We start from the raw sequence: 21,722 nt of genomic DNA, 5'->3' as shown, positions 1-21,722 counted from the left end.
TCATAGCATACTGAAACAAGATTTAAAATTCTTCTTTTATACTTTCCATTCAAGGAGTTCAAGCATTCATATCATTTTTCAAGTATTCAAGCAAGAGAGATATTAATAAGCATTAAAGGATCCTTTGTGGGAATTTTATTTTCAAGATCTAACACATTGTTGGACATCAAGGGATGAGATCTATATTGAATAATTCATCACCATCTACATTGATGCACACTTACATCTATAACACCAAAATGGAATTATGATAGATCCATTGCACATTGTGGAGATACCCTAAATTCACATATCAAATTCAAGGTCTTGAACACTCTACAACGAAAAATCCTTATTGACAAAAGTTTTTAAGAAAAGAGAATCCTAACATTTATCTTGTTTCAATAATTTATATTTACATTTATTATTTCAAGGTTGATTCCTTAATCTAGAGCTTGACCAAACAAAGCCTTCATCCAACAAACAACATAAACCCTTCATTTTATGTATGTAGGAGTAGAATAGTAGAAATGTGATGACATATTTGGAAATAACTCCCGAAGATATTTTTGGAGAAGTTGGTTTGAATTTTTTACATTTCTCCTAGTACACAATGACCTCAGAGAAACCTAAATGGTCAAGTTACAACCAAGTCAACCTAGAATTTTCTTCTTTCCCAAAAAAATAGTTTCTGGGTTTTGTCTGATTCATCAATTTACTCAGCAATTTATAATCATATATTTTGTAATAGATCTAGATCCATGGTTTTTGAAGATAAAATACATCTTCTACTACACATTTCAAGGTGATTCTTTCATACTTTATTTTCTTTCATATTTTTATCTTAGATCTATATCTTAATTGGGTTGATTGTGTACACTTAACATCTAGATTTATATTATCCAATCAATTAATTCAATTTTGCATACACATTATCACACATGGGTCAAAGAGTGTATTTCCTTATAGTACATTCTTATTTACAATTGAAATTTAGAATTGGAACCCTTTCTCTTTTTGGATCTTGCTAATCTAATTTCGATATGAAGATGAATCATATTTGGGGATTATCTAGCTTTCTCTTTACATGTCTTTTGAATGGCTTAGTGGTGAAAAGTGGATATCTACATCCTATTAAAGAATCTCTCTTTTTCCCCTAAATAGTGATTAAGTAGTGAAGGTGCCTAAAGACTTTTACCTTCTAAAGTTGATGCTCTTTGAAAATATCTAGGTAGAATTTAATTTTAGTAATATTTTACTATGCCTCTTGGCTGTTTGGATCTTCACTTTATTACTTTGCTTACACATCTACTTGTATCAATGTGTCAAATCATGGCTTCCTTATTTTGGTATTCGTTGGTGGTTTCCTTGATTTAGTACAAGTTTTTCCCCAAGTATTTTTCTTTCTTTGGATCTACTCCCTCATTTTTGGGGTTACTGTTTTCTTGGAGATGAGCATTTATTCTCCCTTGATATTAGGGTTTAATTGTATCTCATCAATCATTAATGGTATTTTTGGCCTCTCTTACATAGTTTCTTGAGTTGTATCGTCTAGTGGTATTAATATTATATCTTAGGAAGCTATGAGTTTTACTTTGGCACTTCCTATTATTTATACTTTGTTTTTCCTCGGTGTGTTATTTTTGGAATTATTTGTTGAGTTCTATAATTTGTTCTAGTGGGTTCTCTTTGGAAGTGTTCACCAAATTTCTTGAGATAAAACTTGATTTTTTTATGTAATTTACAGGTGGGTGTTCTAGGAGATTAGTGTTATGTAGGTTTTGATGAATGATAGAATCCTTATTGGAACGGAGTCTAGTTTAGTAGTGATTTATTACTATTAGTGGCATGCAGAAAGTTGGTATCGATATATGTGTTATATCAAAGAGGGATATTCTTCTTATGTAACTTCTTATGATAAGAGATCTAGTTTTTAATAGGTGTCTCTAGTTTCTTCTAAGGTCTCTATATTTGGTCCTTTAACTCATCTTTCTCCTAGGGATCCTAGAGAGATGGCTCCCTTATTCTTCTTGTATTGAGATTTTTAAGGTGGTCCTTTCTATGTTGGTTGATGGTAATATTCAAAAAAAGGATTTTAGTAACTCTTCTACCCCTTTTCACTCCTATAAACATATTTATTCATAGAAGGCTCACTTGAAATAGGTGGTCTCACTAGGAAATTTTTTTAGGATGGATTTTAAAAGTTATATTTCATTTTTATTGCATCACCCTATTACTTCTATAATATGAATCTAATCAACTATATCGATATGAAGTACAACTTTGAAAATTGGGAGAGATTCCACTACCATTCTAAAGGCCAGCCCTACTCTCTAGAGACAAGATAGCCCTAATAGGCGGAACTTATCATCATAAAGTTGTGTTACTGCAAAATAGATTGATTAGCAAAACTTCTTAAAGTTGTATTGTCCCTACCCTCACCTTGCATGCCTACCAGAATGATAAATAGGTTATTGCTATGCATGTAGGGGCTAAGGCATGAAGATGAAAGTCCTACTATCTATCTATAGGCGGTGCCATAGCCATAGCCACCAAACCATTCTAGGGATAGTGATAGGGTGGAATGGTAGGGGATTGGCTTAACTCACTATAGTTAGGTATCCATCCTTTCCATGCTCTTTGAGTGCTCTTTTAGAAATTAACAATGCTCTCAACATTTATTGCTTTGGAATACCTTCCAAAAAGATTTTTTTTTTAATGTATTAGTAGTCTATTTCCATGTCTTGTCTAGGTAGCCCTCATGCTCATAGATTCCATGAAGCCTTTCAAAATTCACTATTAAGTTTTTATACTCCTTTTGAAGTTGAATTAAGTGAAATGTTTTTATTAGGAAGATGTTTTAGGGCCCCTTCTTGAATCTCTCTGAGGGGAAATTAACTTAATGCCTTATTTTCAAAAAGTATTAACCCAACTCTATTTTTTCACCCCTTCCAATACCCCAATAAATATTTTCTTCTATAAACCCTATAGATAAATGGATGGATGGATGGATGGATGGATGGATGGATGTGTGTGCCAAAAAAGACAAGGAACATTTAGGGAGAAAAATAATTAGTTGAAAAAAGGAAAGTTTAACTTTTTCCATTCTCTTAAAATCAACATTCTTTATCATTATATATGTAATACAAATTATTCCATACATGTTTTCAAATACATTATGTTTACTTGAGAAAATGAAATTTTAACCATTTAGTTGAGGAGTCATGTCCTATTGAAATAAAGTGTTTTTGCATAATTCACACTTTGAAGACATCATAATTAGTTAAAAACATGTTTACTATAAACAAACATTACAGATGGTACAAAATGTATTGTTGATTTGTTTTTAAAATATATACTATTTCTCTCTATAATTATATTGAGAAGGTTGATTTTAATAGTGAATGGAACATATAAACCATCTTGGCCTCATTATGCACTCAACAAGACTTATTTTTTGTAGGATTATTCAAAATTATTTAGCTTCACTATTTTTATGATTCTTCAATTGAAATTTGAACATAATTTATCCTAGTCATTTTGAAATAACATTCTTCTTAACTTCATCCATTCAATATAATTATTGATTAACTATTAAATGTCTATATATTTAATCAACAGAACATTGAAAAATCTCAACTTCATCAGCATCTTGTTAACTTCATCCATTCATTATACTATTGATTAACTGTTAACTGTCTATATACTTAATCAACAGAATATTAAAAATTCTACAATGCTGCATCTCATAATGAAAGTTAAAACATTGAACTAATATCAGTTCATATCATTTATAAAATGAAATAAACATCACTAGATTGTGAACAGCTAAGTCGATAACATTTTGATTTGGGAAGAAGGAGAAGGTTAAAAATTTATGCTTTCCTTCCATTGCAGATCACGACAGAGAAAATTTACAAATGACACATGTATCTAATTATTTTGAGTGCAATGATCCATTATAGGTTATAAAAAAAAAAAGATCATGGCTGAAAGGAATTTTTGAAAAATCTATAAGACATCGCTGAGAAAGGTTTTTCCATCTCTATATACAAGACAGAGATGGGCTTTCAATTGGTCTAAAAATGGTAAGAATATAGAAATGAAGAGGGAGAGTTCATGAAATATTGCAGCTTAAGGATAACATTTTAAGCCAAGACACCCATCTAAGTCACAATTTCTCTGTGAACTGATTCTCTAACAATTAACTCTCAAATCTGCTTCTTGTAAACCTATTCTAATTCAATAAATAAAAATTGAATATCAATAATTCTAGGGTTGTGGATCATTTATGCCTTTAAGAAGTGGCAATCTTATTACTTTGATTTACAAATCCATTTTAATTCTCTGCTACAACGGCCCTGGTGGATGCAACATGTCTCTCTTCTTTCTTGTACCAGATGCCACATGCATTGCATAGAGACTGTTTATCAACCCATCAAAGAAAACAAATATTAATTTGTAGAGATATTCATATATCTAATGAGAGATAATATGCACTATATTGTTAAAGACATTTATTGTAACTAAATTGATGTGTATGACTGTATTAAAAAACAAATCCATAGATGTGGGTATTAATGTACATTTATTTAGGGTTTGCGGGTATAGATGAACATTTATTTAAGGTGTTCAAATCAGAAACTTAAGAGCAAAGATCCTAATATCTGTATTATTTGATTGTGTCTTCAAAACATATGTTTCATGAAATTTACCTTGGGACCCTTTGGACCATTCCTCTACAATGGTGTAGTATTGGTGTGGCATGTAGAACACCTTCTTCCTGAGCCATGTGAAGTAATATTACTTCGTTGCTTCTATTGCACTATTCTTGTGGAGCTTCCATTAATATTGCTCATGGGGTTTCTGTCACTTGTCTTCTTGAGTCCGAAATCTCTTGCATGGTTTCTATGTGTCAAAATGTCCTTGGAATCCATAAAATTTGATCCAGAATGAGCTATTGGAAACCAAGCTATGGGGTAGGAAGTGGTAGTAGCATTGGCTATGGCACCCCAATGAGACTTGTAGAGTTGGGATCTATTAACATTGTTGTTTACTGATGATGATATTTTGTACAAACCATCAAATGCAGTTGCTGTGTTGTGTGAAGCTTCCATGTCATAATTCTTTACCTGTTATGAGAACAAGAAACCAAAATGATAAGAGGAGACAAAAGACCAATCTATTCATGTCAGTAAAATTTATTTAATAATCAGTTCGATTTTCAGAAAATCATAGTGTATTGAAGCCTTATGTTTCTTTGTTAATGTTGACAAGAAAAAGTACATTTTCACACAGTTGCTAGTGTAAATAGACTTTCTTTTATAGACTATAAAGGTGCATATAACTTTTTTGAGGCTGCTACTATCACAGATGAAATTTCCTTTCAAGAATTTAAAAAATTTATATGATATATTCTATAGAACAACCTTCATCATATTCATGAAAGAATATTTTTTCTTCTTCTTAAAGAAAGAGTAAATCTCTTAAGCACAAATATTTTTATTGATAAGTTTTGATTTGCTTTGTATCGTAGTCACAATCCAAATTAGATTGGTTGTCACAATGTTTTGTCAATGCAAGGTGCATAAACCTATTTAGTTGAGTAGAGAAATTAACGAATTTTAAATGGTTCCTTTTAGTGATCTTTATGCTTGCAATTTCTCCAATTTTGAACTTTGTCTGATTAGATCCTGATGTTGAACTTTGTATGGTCAAATCCTAATGATTTTTCAATGACAAGAAGTAAAGAGGCTATATTTTTTGTTATAACTATCTGTGACTGATAAGTCCTCACAAAGAAACCTTACGTGTACCTAACAGCATGACATTGTAACTCAAACTCTTATTTGACAATTAATCAATGAATGAAAGAAAGTTTAATGTAATTCCAACTCTTATTTGGTAATTAAATAATCAATGAAACAAGTGCCACACAAGTTTTAATCAAAATCTTGGTCACAAAGTGAATGAAAACTTCATAATATGCAAAAATCTTTTCATTTTCAATAGATAAACAAGCAGGACATGAGAAGACAAACAAATTTAAATTTAATTTTTTTTACAGTCAAACATAATATGATAAATCAGGCTAACAAAATTACTAATGTTTTCAGTCTCAACAAGCTTCACCCTTGATAGTGCCAAAAACTTAATTTATCCTCAAAAACATTCTCTATCATAGAAATGAAATGAGAGTGGTACCTTGGGTGAAATAAGTTTAGACTGCATTTTCTCAATGAAGTTGAAACTACCTTACATGGTCCTTTGCTTTAGCATGTCCATGGGGTTTTGTTCCTCTAGAGATAGTCCATTATGGGGGCATGCCCAGAGAGAGTGTGCAATCCACACCATTGATGAAACAAAATGAACTATTGTCCTTACAACTACTTGAACTCTTCATTAGACTACTGATAAGATCTTGCTCCTTCAATTCCTTAGAGCTACTATTATTTCTACCATTCGGATTCTCTGTAGTTGCTTCAATAGTCTCACAGGAACTCCCATTGAACAAATCCAGAGTGCAACTATTTCTTCTTTTTCTCTTTACAGGGGGGGAGTAGAGCATGAGTTCAAGTTCTGTTTCATCCTTGTCCCAGCAATCCATATCCTTGATCCTCACAAACCCACTTCACAAAACCAGTTCTCAAATCCCAAACACGACTCTAGATGAAGTTTTTCTCTCAGTTGAAATCATGCAGCAAAAGCATGACAAATTATTTGATAACTCAATAAACTGCTTTGGCCAATACACATTTAGAGCTCTAATTTATGATTCAAAACCAACACTCAATTTTTTTTTTTATTGGAACCCTAATTTATGATTCAAAACCAGCACTCGATTATTTTTGTAAGACCATGAATCATACGTGAACCAAAATATATCACTGAAAAACAATCAATGAACTCATATGTTACAAAGATTATATACTTTCAAATAGGAGATGCACATATTGTAACTTAGACAACCTGATACACACATTTTTGAGCTATACAAACGTTAAAAACTATCTTCAATGGCAGCCTAAATTGTCCTATAGGTAAATGGACACATACACATAAGATATATCTCTCTGGACGTATACACAACATGTATCCAATGTATTAACAGCCACATTGATATTCCCAACCACCACTATCCTCAACAACATATGTCACATATACAACTCTGCAAAAACTTATTCCTATCAAACTAGTGTATACAGTCCTATTTTTAAGCTCTCTCCACTAGAAAATATATTGCATGCATATACACAATTAATATATCTATCAGATAATAAATAAATGGTTGGGAATCCTAGAACATAATCTCCTTGTATGAATATTAAGATAGTGAGAAATGTGTTATATGGCATTCTCATTCTATTCTATTATTTATGAATGGCCATATCGTTCCAGTAGGAATAAATGCCAAGGAAAGACAGATTTAGCTAATAAAAGATCAGATATTTATTGGCACAATTGATGGAAAACCCTAAAATTAGCTCTGTCGGCATGTTTCTGCAAATCTGAGGTGCACAGTGTAGCAGCCAAGTGTTTTTTGATTCTCATTGACTGTGTTGCATCTATGATTAATATCCTCTTCATGTTTCTATTTTTCATCAGTGTTATCATTACGTATCTCCTTCCATCGCCAAACGCAGGGTAGGAGTGTCAGGTGAATCCGGCGATTTTTCTTGCAGTGCCTCCGAATGTGATGCATGTAATAGTTCAAAACTTAAGAGAGCTTCCCACCACTTTGGTTTACCTCCTTTTACTGCTTGCTAGCTCGATCGAATCTTAATAATATACAAAGGCAACTCATGTATTAGCATTTTGAAGGCTGCTGATCACTGATTTCTCCATTGTTATGAAAGTTTCATAGATCTCTGTAGAAAACTATAATGTGATCTAATGAGTGTAAGGATGGGACGGCTTAAACATCACACTCTAGACTTTATTCCTGAGATTATTGTCTACAGATTCTCCATAAGAGAGATAGATAGTAAGATTTGGCAAACTCACTGATAGTATGCTGAGATCACCTTTGTATATTTGTTAGAACTAGGAGGATTCAGTAGCCGAGTCCTTCAAAATCTTAGAAGACAAATTTAAATCACTTGTATTTTTAAGTGTTATTTATTTGAAAAAGTTTCTTGTTTAAAATCAAGGTTTCATTTCTATAGTTTCAAATATTGATGTCATACGGACATTCATTTTGTTGTGAAGTGAAAAAGATTCAAAGTAGTAGTTGTGCACTAATAATGTTTTATTACTGTTACTGTGGCATCTCAAGATTAGTTTTTATATTATTGGAAGGATTAATAATTTTAAAGTGAAAATTATTAGTGTTATATTATTAAGAATATTACACATTAAATCAGAAAATGCTATGACAACTACAATATCTTATTTCTTAATTTGAAGATGTTGAAAAGACTTTTGAAGGATTTTATCTCCCAATTAACTATACTTGAGATTGCTACTAAACATTTCTAATTATTTTAGTTTCATGTTAAGGATCAAAACATAGAGGTACAAGTTGTTGGTGACGCAGGCTTCCAGCTGTCCTTTTAATCTCCTCTGTCTTTACCCACTCCAACTACTTTATTTATTGTTGTCTTCTCATCGAGAGTTCTAGATCTCACATTTTGGAAACTATACTTCTAAATTATTAGGTTTAAGTTTAGGGTTTGTCTAGATCTCACATTTTGTAAACTATACTTCTAGATTATTAGGTTTAGGTTTAGGGTTTGTTCCAAAAGTTTGAGTTGGCAGTAATATTTTTTAAGAAGTTTGTAGATGTTTTTTCTTCTCGCCTAGTGGTAGATTTCTTTACAATATTGTATTCTTTCTTATAAAAAGCCCTATGTACTCATTTTAGATCACAAGGAATAAAATATAATATAGCTTATTGTGTAGCAGCACATTGTGTTGTTCTGTGTCTTTGTTATTTTTCTTCTGCACATCTATTAGATTGGTATCAGAGTTTTAGAAAATTTGGGCAGATGTCATTGTGGGTAAAGGGCAAAAGAGAGCAAAGATGAAGATGTAAAGAAAATATCATAGTTGTTGTGTGAGGAAGGAAGAGAAAGGGTTTGTAGTTGTTACAAGTCAGAAAGTTTTACTATTAAATCATGGCAGGAACTAGTGGAAGTATTTCATAGCCACAAATTCCAACTTTCAATGGGAAAAATTATGATTACTGGAGCATCAAAATGAAAATGCTTTTTCGTTCTCGGGATGTTAGGGATTTAGTTGAAAGTGGGTTCCCTGAACCAACAAACCGATAGGCATCTCAAGCTCTTTCACAAGCTGAAATTTTTTTATTAAAGAAAAATAGAAAAAAAGGATGCTAAGACACTGTTCTTTATTTAGAAGGTAGTGGAGGAAGCTATATTTCCAAAGGTAGCTGCTATCGCAAGATCAAAGAAAGCATGGGACAACTTGCAATCAACATACTAGGGCATAGGAAAGGTAAAAATTTCAAAGTTACAAAATCTTAGAAGAGATTTTGAAAATTTACAAATTAAAGATTCAGATTCAATTGACTCATTCTTCACTCAAACAATGGGGATAGTAAATTAGATTAGATCATATGGAGAAACCCTTGGGGATCAACAATTTGTAGAGAAAATACATAGAAGTCTACCAAATAAGTTTGATTCAAGAGTTGCAGCCATTGAAGAATCTAAGGATCTTTCCTCGCTATCAATAAATGAGTTAATGGGTTCTCTCTTATCGCATGAAGAAAGGTTGAATCTTTTGGGAACTTCATCATTGGAGAATGCTTTCAAGATTCAACTTTCATTTGGAAGAACAAGAGGAAGATCATATTACAGTGGAGGCAGAGGACATTTTACACCAAGAGGAGGAAGAGAATATCCACAATTTGAAAGTAAAAGGCCAACATCAAGCTCACAAATAAATTTCACATCAGCAAGAGGAAGGGGGAGCAACCATCATCAAGGAGAAAGGTATCACAAATCTAACATCCAATGTCATTATTGTAATAAATTTGGGCATTTTGTCTCTGAGTGTAGAAAAAGACAATATGACATGAATAGGCAAAAGACACATTTTACAAATAAAAGTCAGCCCAACACTAGTGAGCAAAACACCATCTTGATAACATGCAATGTTGCACAAGAGAGTTCTAAAGAAGTATGATTCTTAGATAGTGGTTGTAGTAACCATATGAGTGGGTCTAAGGAGATATTCTCAACAATAGATGAATCAATAAAATCAGAGGTTAAGTTGGGGAATGATCATCAAATTTTAGTCATGGGAAAAGGGTCAATTAGCATAAGAACTAAGAAAGGTGAAGAAAAGGAAATTCCTGATGTATATTATGTTCCTAGATTACAGCACAATCTCATAAGCATTGGGCAACTAGTACAAAAGGGATATAGGATACATTTTGAAAATAGTGAATGTGTGATTCTAGATAAAAGACCAACCAATAGGCTGATTGCAAAAGTTGAACTGACTCAAAATAGAATGTTCCCACTTAAAATCCAAAGTAAATTATTCTTAGAGCCAAATGAATTGCAAAAAGTAGCTGAATCTGCATTCAAAGCTTTACACAAAAATGCATCTTGGCTATGGCATTTAAGGTTTGGTCATTTAAACTTTAAAGGGTTACAACTCTTATTTAAGAAAAAAATGGTCTATGGGTTGCCATCTATAGAGCCACTTAAGACAACATGTGAGAGTTGCATTTTGGCAAAGCAACAATTTATAACAAGGTACACTCCACAACGAAATGGAGTAGCAGAAAAAAAAAATAGAACAATTATGGAGGTGACAAGATGTATGTTAAAGGAGAAACACTTTCCAAATGGGTATTGAGCTGAAGTAGTTGCATGCTTAGCATACATACTAAATAGATGTCCAACAAAAGCAGTAATAAATAAAACACCAGAAGAAGCTTGGAGGAAAAGGAAGCACAATATAGCACATTTGAGAATATTTGGTTGTGTGGTGTACTTATTGGTACCTCAAGAAGTGAGACAAAAATTGGATGATAGAGGAGAGAAGTGCATATTTGTGGGATATAGTGAACAATCTAAGGCATATAGGCTATACAATCCTATCACAGAAAAGTTAATTATAAGTCGTGATGTTGAGTTTGTAGAAGAAGAAACATGGGATGGTAGCTTGGATAAGTCAATTACAGTTGTAACTAGTGTTCCACAAGAAAATGGAAAAAATGAAACTCAAGATGTGAATTCTACAACACAAACAAATGTTGATAAAACACCTACAAGGGCACCTACCACTCAAAACACTACTACTCCAGTAAGCACTAATAGTAGTGAATCATCTAATCCAACACTTGCTTCATTAAGATCAAGATCTATAAATACTTCAAGGAAGACATGTAGTCTTATAGACATATATCATGAATTACAAGAGGCTGAAAATAATGATTTATGCGTTAATTTTGCACTCTTAGCACATGCTGATCCAATTTATTTTGAAGAAGCTATTAAAGATGACAAATGAATTTCAGCCATGGATGAAGAAATTCAGTCAATAGAAAAGAATGATACTTGGGACATAGTAGATCTTCCTAAAGGCAAGGATGTGATTGGAGTTAAGTGGGTATACAAAACAAAATATAATGCTGATGGAAAAGTAAAGAAACACAAGGCAAGACTAGTAGCCAAAGACTTCACACAACAACTGGCTATAGACTAAAATGAGACATTTGCACCTGTGGCAAGATTAGACACTATTATAATAATTTTATCTATAGAAGCCCAACATAATTGGAAAGTTTATCAAATGGACGTGAAAGAAAAAATTTTGATCATTTTCATATATTTGTTTGGCGGGAATGAAACTCTATATTTTGAGCATTAAAAATAAATAAATAAATAGCTTTAAAGATTTAAATAAAATGAAAAAAAAAAATTCTCAATTTTTTCCAAATGCTTGGATGATCGCGATAGAACTTTACCACCAGATTCTACAAGTAAACACTCTATCTACATATGCATGAAAGGTGGGTATCCCTTTCCCCATCATAGTTGGAACTTATTCATGTCCTTTGCATTCCAATGCAAAAAATATGTTGAAGGTGTTCAACAACAAAATGTAAGTTGGGCTCTTATGAGGTAATAAGACTTAAATTTGATTATGTTGACTATATCAAGAGAAATTTACAATTGGGTTTGAGCTTCTAGCATGTCCCTACACTATAAGATTACTAGGTGAATTGTGTAGATGAATAAAACAATAGAAATAGGTTCTACTTAAGGCTAACCATTCAACAAATAATGTTGTATGGTGTAAACATTGATGTGGATGTTATTGAGGATGGTGGTCTACATATGAAACCATCCAAATATCTAAAGGATATTGAGAGAACTCCTATTGATTCCACAACACCTATGAGACCTACAATCAAGGTCCTAGAAGAATTGATCGCTAGCATCATAAATAGGATAGAAAAATGGGTGGAATCAAACAAGGCATGAAGGAAAATAATTGATTCCATCATTGTTTCTACAAGCTCTACCACCATCACATCCATTTCATCAAGCCTTACTCAAACTACTAGTAGAGGGGACCAACATCCAGAGTAACATATTCCAATCTAGCCTACTTATAGAGGTGGCCCCATGCCAAACATTAGGTCAATAGAATTACTAGATAAGGATATGGACATTCATTTTTTTACGATGTAAATAAGATTCAAAGAAACTTTAAGTAACTATTTGGGCACTAATCATGTCTTAACGTTGTTACTGTGGCATCTTAGGATTTTTTTATTTTATATTTTTTTATATGGAAGTAACACATCTCATTTAATTTTTGGTATTCTAAATTATACTAATAATTTTTAAGTAGAAACTATTACTATTATATTATTAAGAATATTACACATTAAACCAATAAATGCAATGACAAGTATAGTATCTTAGTTCTTAATTTGTAGATGCTGAAAAGAATGTTGAAAGATTTTGTCACCCAATTAACTATACTTGAGATTTCTACTAAAGGATCCAAATTATTTTGGTTTCATAGTAAGGATCAAAACATAGAGGGACTTGTCTAGTGAGGTCTAATATTGTATAAGACATAGGCATGCAAGTAAATTATACAAATTGTTTTACCATTGGTATTGTTTGTTTTACAAATTGTTATTATTTTACCATTGGTCTATAATTTGGGGTTTATGGTTTGTGTAGAGGGAGGGAGGGAGGGAGGGAGGGAGGGAGGGAGAGAGAGGGGTCAAGGGGGGTTGGGGGGGAGAGAGAGAGATGGAGAAATATAGAGAGGAAGAAGAAGGTAGATATAGGAGAGAGGGAAATAGTGAGAGAGGGGAACCCTAACTCTTGTACCATCAATCTTGTACCCTAAACTATTAAAAAGGACAAAGAAAGGGAGATACAAAGGTTATGGGAGACAAAAGAGGAGGAGAAGGGTAATGGAAGGGCAAAGAATATCTAGAGAGAAGGAGAAGGTGAGAACTAGAGATGGGGAAATGGAGAGGTGAGAATCCTAAAGGGGGAGAGAGACATGAGAGACCAAGATGGGGAAAGAGAGGGGTGAGATATATGGAGGGGGAATACAAGACATTACTAATATAATTTTCAAAGGAAATTTTCATAATAAAGGCAATAATCATCCTATGGATTTCAAATACAAAGGCCTGATCACTTTGTCTTACCATTGAGAAATATTTGTATGAAATATAAAATTAGAGAATTATTTATATGCCCTAAACCTTATGAAATAAACATTAATCCATAAACCATTTCAAGAAAGGGTGAGGTAGATATAAAGAGGTGATGTGAGAAATAAGAGGATGATATGGGTGAGGGCTTTGGGTAGGGAGGTGTAGAGAGAGGAAGATAAATAAAAAGGGGGTAGATAGATAGGGAGTTCTATAAATTTCCCATATTAATATATTCTTATATTTTATTTCCAAATGCACTTGATGATAGGGTTTAGGGGATATAAATTATTCACTAATTAAAGATGATCAATAATAGAGGGAGAAAGGGAGAAGGGGAGGAAATAGGATGATCAATGATAGATGACCATGAAGACCATTAAGTGGTTGATATGTATATAAATGACAAGGAGTGGACACGATATCACCCAAATAAGGTTTAATTACATGTCCACAAGGTTGGATTACATGTCCACATTCTTCCTCTTTGGTATATCAGAACATCAACAATATCAAAGTTGATTCTCCATGCTTCATGCTTATACAAAATGTGATCATCATGGTTATCTCTAAATACAATTTATAATTTGACATCACAACATGGTTAATAATAGAATGACAATGAAGGTAATATTAATTTCTTACATAAAAATAATATTTATTTCTATAGTAATGAGATCATAGTTCTTGATATTCTATAGGGAATGTTTCTTGTTATGACAACTATAGCTTTAGTATAAAATGCATGAATGATAATACAAAATAAGGGCCTTCAATGAATTCTCGCTTTCTTCTATTGAACTTCTTGAATGCACCTTGAAATCTCTCTTGTAAATGATGAATTGTGTGCTTAACTTCTTGAATGATTTATAATAGAAAGACTTGATGGAAATAACCATCCTATGGATTTCAAATAGAATGACTTAATGGATTTGTGTCTACATGGGTCTATCCATTGATTATTTGTTGGGGAAAATGGCTTCTTCCAAAAGTAGGAGCTTTTCTTTGGATCACCCTTTATGGAAAGATTCTAACAAGTAATCAACTAAAGGTTATTGACATTGAGGGAAAAAGTTGGTGCATATTGTATAAAAGGGATGAGGAGATGGTGGATCATCTCCTACTATGGTGTCCTTTTGTGCAACAATGTTTGGAATCGCTGATGAGTACTCTAAAGTGGAATGCAGCTAGGAATGAATTGTTTAGAAATTTTTTCTTATCATGGCTGATAGATACCCAATTTTCTAAATGGAAAACTCTTTGGATAGTAATTCCATCTATTCTTGTATGGCATATCTAGAAAGAGAGAAATTGTTGGACTTTTGAATAGAAGGAGATTGGAGTTGAGTGTTTATAGGGAAAGATCTAGTGTGCCATTGAAGAAGTTGTTAATAACATGACCCAAGGGATGAAGTATAGATTTCAATCTAAATGGGATTAGGATATGGAAGTCCTTTGGTCACTTAAATCTAGAGGGAATCACCTCATGAGCAATAAGAAGGTAGTCAGAAGATTAGTTACTATGGATTTCAAATACAAAGGCTCGATGGATTTGTTTTACCATTGACAATTATTTATATGCTATGTTGAATTAGTGAATTATTTATATTCCCTAAACCTTGTACAGTCAATATTTAACCCTAAAACCTATCATCAAGTGCATTTGGAAATAAAAAATAAGAATATATTAACATGGAAAATTTATTGATAAGTTTATGTTGACTTCTCTCTCTCTCTCTCTCTCTCTCTCTCTCTCTCTCTCTCTCTCTCTCTCTCTCTCTCTCTCTCTCTCTCTCTCTCTCTCTCTCTCTCTCTCCCCATTTCCCTACCACTTTAATTCATACCTGTAGAATTTGTACCATCAATATTAGCCTAAAGAGAGATGAATAAGGGAGGGATAAGAGGAGAGACAAACAAACAAAGAATAAAGAAAAATAATAACATGATGAATAAAAATTATAATATTCTCTTTCCTATCTCCATAATAGTATCTCTCTTAGCCCTCTCTCACTCTCTCTCTCTCTCTCCCATATCCCTCACTTCATTTTTATCTATATAAATTATACTATCAATCAACAAGGGCATGAGAGATAGATATGGAGAGAGCTTAAAGGGAGGAATAAAGTTAGATATGGAAGGAAGGGAGAAGATGAAAGACTAAGGACCAAATATTTATAGGAGTAAGAACACATTGAAGGATAGGTGAGAGACCAAGGGATAGAAAACTAAGGTTATGGTTATTGATACAATAAATATATCACACTCTCTTTCTCTCTACCCCATCTCCTTATCACTCTCTCACTCTCTCCCCCATTTCCTAACTACTTGATTTTCTATCTCTACCAATTGTACCATCAATATTTCCATCTAGAATAGAGAAAGAGAGGTGATGAGGGTGGGGCAAATAGATAGGGGCGAGGAATAAGGTAGGAGGAATCCTATTTATCACTATTTAATATTTTTCCTTTCCTTTTATCTATCTCTATATCTATGACTCTCTCCCTCTCTTCCTCTGCCTACCACTCTCCCTCTTTCCTCCATCATCCTACCATACACTCTCTCTTTGCTTAATGACCCCTTCCCCTCTTTCTTTACCCATCTCTCACTTTCACCTCCATCATCCTACCCTACACTCACTCTTTCCTCAAGGGTATTTATAGTGATTTGGGGCTTTCTCTTCTTTGGCACTTTCAACCAATGTCTTTAACTTGTTTTCTTTATATTTATCATCTCTCCATATTGATCTTCCCCTCTCTTTATTTGTATATTTTCTATATCTTTCCCTCTCTTTATTTGTATTTCTCTATATCTAAATTTCTTTCCCAATATCTATCTATTGCTACATAAATATCTTTATCTCTTTAGTATACTTTTCTATCTCTTTATATTATTATACTCTCTCTCCTCTACTCTATATCTCCTTTTCAATATATTGAGCTATGTTTCTCTTTATCCACCCCCATCTCTCTTTTCATCTCTACCTATCTCTCTCACTCGCAACCTCTCTCAAATGAGTAGAAAAAATATGATAAAATTTACATTAATCACAATATACCTTCTTACATAGATCAATTCAAAGCACCTACTTCATTTAATCCCAACACGTTTATTTGGTTCCTTTTATAGAAATTGTCAATTTCCATGTGTCTTTACATCATGGTTAATTATTTCCCTCATTAACCCAGACTTATTTGGCCTCACTATATTTTATATCATCCACTCTTTTAGGATAATATAGTATATACTAGACTCTCTTCTCTCTTATTCCTAAGAAATCATATAGGCCTCCATCATAACTAGGTCTAGAATTTAGGGTTTATGGTTTGTAGAGAGAGAGGGGTGGGTAGGGAGAGAAAGAGAAAGGGAGATGGAGAAATATAGAGAAGAAGAAGAAGGTGGATACATGTAGATATAGGAGAGAGGGAAATAGTGAGAGGGGGAAAAAAGTGGAGTAGGGAGGAAAAGAGAACTTGGTTTTATGGTTAATGTTTTATAGTTATAGTGTTTATTGATCTTTTTTTTTGTTTTTTGAGAGAGAGATGGACCTACCTCTCTCTCTAAAACTAGAACCCTAAGACTAAGACCTTAAACCTTATAACTATAATCCCTAAAATACAAGTCTTTCCTCATTTATGCCTATTTCATTATTCCTCTCACACACGCTTCCTCTTCCCTATCTCTCTCCCTTTTTCACTTTATCCCTCTTTTCTTGACATCCCAATCTCCACCTCTCTCTTTCACATATCTAAGATACAACTTCCTTCAAGTTAAAAATCTTCAATACATGACCAAATGTAGCCATATTTGGAACTACTTAGTAATTTGGTTTTCTTCTTAAATGCAAAGCATATTTGCAAACCCTAACTCTTGTACCATCAATATTGTACCCTAAACTATTAAAAAAGATGAAGAGAGGGAGATATAGAGGTTATGGGAGACGAAAAAGGAGGAGAAGAGTAATCAAAGGGGGAAGAAGATCTAGAGAGAGGGAGAGAACTAGAGATGGGGAAATAGAGAGGTGAGAATCCTAAAGGGGGAGAGAGACATGAGAGACCAAGATGGGGAAAGAGAGAGGTGAGATATATGGAGGAGGAATTACTAATATAAGTTTCAAAGAGAATTTTCATAATAAAGGCAATAATCATCCTATGGCTTTCAATTGCAAAGCCTTGACGACTTTGTGTTACCATTGAGAATTATTTATATGCAATATAAAATTAGAGAATTGTTTATATGCACCAAACCTTGTAAAATAAATATTGAGCACTAAAGCCTACCAAGAAAGGGTGAGGGAGATATAAATAGGTGATGTGAGAAATAAGAGGATGATATGGATAAGGGTTTTGGGTAGGGAGGTCTAGAGAGAGGAAGATAAATAAAGAGGGGGTAGATAGATAGGGAGTTCTATAAATTTCCCATATTAATATATTCTTTTTTTAAATTTCCAAATGCATTTGATGATAGGGTTTAGGGAATATAAATAATTCGCTAATTCAAGATGATCAATGATATATGGCCATGAAGACCACTAGGCAATATATATATATATATATATATATATATATATATATGATAATAAGTGGATATGATATCACCCACATAAGGTTGAATTACATGTCCACAATCTACGTCCTTGGCATATCAAACCATCTACAAAATCAAAGTTGATTCTCCATGCTTCATGCTTATACCAAATGTGATCATCATGATTATCTCTAAATACAATTTATAATTTGACATCACAACATGGTTAATAATAGAGTGAAAATGAAGGTAATATTAATATCTTACATAAAAATAATGACTATTTCTACAGTAATGAGATCCTAGTTCTTGATATTCTATAGGGAACATTTCTTATTATGACAACTATATCTTTAGTGTAAAATGCATGAATGATAATATAAAATGAGGGCCTTCAATGAATTCTCAATTTCTTCTTTTGAACTTCTTGAATGCACCTAGATATCTCTCTTGTAAATGATGACTTCTGTGCGTAACTTCTTGAGAGAGAGGTGAAAGGTGAAAGGGAGATTAGGGGTGAGAGGGAGGTATGTGTGTGTGTGTGTGTGTGTGTGAGAGAGAGAGAGAGAGAGAGAGAGAGAGAGAGAGAGAGAGAGAGAGAGAGAGAGAGAGAGAGAGAGAGAGAGAGAGAGAGCGAGAGAGTAGTCAACATAAATTTATCAATAAATTTCCCATAATAATATGTTCTTATTTTGTATTTTCAAATGCACTTGATGATAGGGTTTAGGGTTCAATATTGATAATACAAGGTTTAGGGAATATAAATAATTCACTAATTCAAGATAGCATATAAATAATTCTCAATGGTAACAAAAAGCCATCAAGCCTTTTTTATTTAAAATCCATAGTATGGTTATTGACTTTGTTATGAGGATGACTGTTGGCCATTTTCCCCCCGCGCCACCCCCATTCAACCCATCCATGATAACCAATCTGAGAAATCTTTAATGGGTTGGATTCTTTGTTGTGGGTTAGCACATGATTTCTCAGGGGTTAGCATTTTTTTGTTAACCATTTTTCCTATTTGAGAAAGTGATTGTCATACCCTTTCTGAAATAGTCTAATTCACTATTTCGGAAGGCTTACTTTCTTTCCTTTCTAAAATAGTAAATTTCACTATCTTAGAGAGCTTCTTCCTTGCCTCTATGAAATAGAGACACCAAGTTATGACAAATGGGCTTGTTACATGTGGCAGTGGGATAACTTGCATGTTATCTTGGGCATTTTCTCTATTTCTCAAAGTTATTGTCATGCCCATTTCGAAATTAAAAAATTTACTATTTTGGAACGCTTCCTTTCTTGCCTTTATAAAATGGTGAATTTCACTATTTCTAAGAGCTTTTTTCCTTGCCTTCACAGAATAGCAACATTGGGTTATGAAAAATGGGCTTGTGCCATGTGTTGATAGGAAGACTTGCGTGTTATCCCCATTTTCCCCATTTTGGAAAGTGATTGTCAAGCCCTTTCTGGAATAGAAAAAATTGCTATTTTGGAAGGCTTCCTTTCTTGCAATTGCACTATTTTAGAGAGCTTCTTTCCTTGCCTCCATGAAATAGCAACATCAGGTTATGAAAAATGAGGTTGTGCCATGTGACGGTGGGAAAACGCACATGTTATCCCCTTTTTATTTCTATTTCACAAGGGTCATTTTTGGTGACCCACAAAATTGTGAAATTGATGTTGCCTCTTTCATTGTACATTGGGAAATGTGCCAACCAATAGGTTTGTGTCATGTGACATTGGGTAAACATTTCATTTTATCCCATTAATACTCCTAGCAAAATGGTGAAACTAGTTAGGCTCTTTCTTCCTTATATGTCATAGGTGGGTTAACACACACTATTGGTGGTTAACATGTTAGGTGTCCTATTTTCAATATTTTTAAGTGCCACTTTCATGCCCTTTGTAAAAAAATAGTTAAATTTTACTATTTTATGAAGCTTCCTTCCTCTCCTTTGCGAAATAGTGAACTCTTCCTTCCTTATATGTCATAGGTGGGTTAGCATGCCCAATCGGTGGTTAACATGTCATGTTCCTTGTATTTTCTATAATAATTTTAATAATCTTTTATGGTCCTAAGGATGGAGAAAACTTGATGGTAAGGAGAACTTTGTGCAATGAAAGAGTTGATGAAGAACCTATTAGCTATTTCCAACCCTATTCAACCCATCATAGTAAGAGATCTGAGATATTTTCAATGGGTTTTTATATGTCATGGATGGGTTAACATGCACAATTGGTAGTGAACATGTCATGTTGTTCATTTTCACTATTTCATAGTGCCACTCTCATGCCCTTTGTGAAATAGATTTTTTTTTTCTATTTTGCGAAGCTTCCTTCCTTGCCTTTGCGTAATAGAGAAGTTTTTATATTTTGCAAAGCATCCTTCCTTATATGTCATAGGTGGGTTAACACACACAATTGTTGATTAACATGTCATGTTATCCATTTTTCAGGATACTATTTTGATCCTCTATGAAATAAGTGGATGGGATAACACAAAGGTTAGCAAAGATAACCTAACCTATTATCCCACTATGAGATATTTTAGTCCATTGAAAATTTCTTAGATCTGTTATCTGTAATGGGATGAATGGTGCCAAAAATGAGAAAGGATTTGGGGTTTAGTTCTTATCTCTCTCTCTCTCTCTCTCTCTCTCTCTCTCTACTTCTTTCTTTATTGTTATCACTCTACCCATCTCTCCCTTCCCCCTCTCTCTATGCCTTTATGTTTTCCTATCCTATTTTTCAATATCTTTAATTTTGAGAGAGATAGAGAAAGAGGTAACTATTATAGGGGAGATATAGAGGGTGAAAGGAATAAGAGAGAAAGAAAATGAGAGATCCAAGGGAGGGAGAAGATGAGAGAGAAAAGAATAAAGAGAGATAGAAGATTAATATGAAATGGAGAGGTAAAATTAGAGGGAGTGAGAGACCTACAAGAAATAAGATAGAGTGAAAGAGAAATGACACACTTAGAAAGGGAGAGATAGGTGATATAGGGTTTTAATGAGGAAGGGAACCCAAGCGACATAGTGAACCCAAAAAATAATGAAAGGTTTTGCCATTTTTCCAAGGGAAAAAATGGAACCTAGTGAATACGCCAAAAATGTTTTGACATTCATAGGCTACCAAATTGACCTCCCATGAAATAGAGAAACCAAGATAACATGAAGGTTAACTGCCTCAAACCTAATGAACTAACACATTGTAACATATTTTAACCCATTAAAAAATTCTCAAATCGATCATCGGTGGTGTAATTAATGGGGGAAAATAACCAACAAGTACTTATTTGAGTGTCACTCAATCTTTAAGATTGATGATCTTTTTAAAATTCTCTTTCAAACTTGTAATTATTTTGTAACTACCTCCAATCAGTAGGAGTAACTGTGGGATGAGATAACATGCAATGTTAACCATGCCACATGGAATCTATCCTAACTAGTTTTACCATTATGCAAGGGGCAAAAAGGGAACCTAGCAAAATAGCAAAAGGTTTTCCCATCTTGCAGGCTGCCAAATCAACCTCATGTGAAATAAAGAAATGGGA

The sequence above is a fragment of the Cupressus sempervirens genome, chromosome 11 (assembly GCF_028749045.1).
Source record: "Cupressus sempervirens isolate cs-2001-9-10 chromosome 11, ASM2874904v1, whole genome shotgun sequence".
Classification (NCBI taxonomy): domain Eukaryota; kingdom Viridiplantae; phylum Streptophyta; class Pinopsida; order Cupressales; family Cupressaceae; genus Cupressus; species Cupressus sempervirens.
This window is presented reverse-complemented; position numbering follows the sequence as displayed.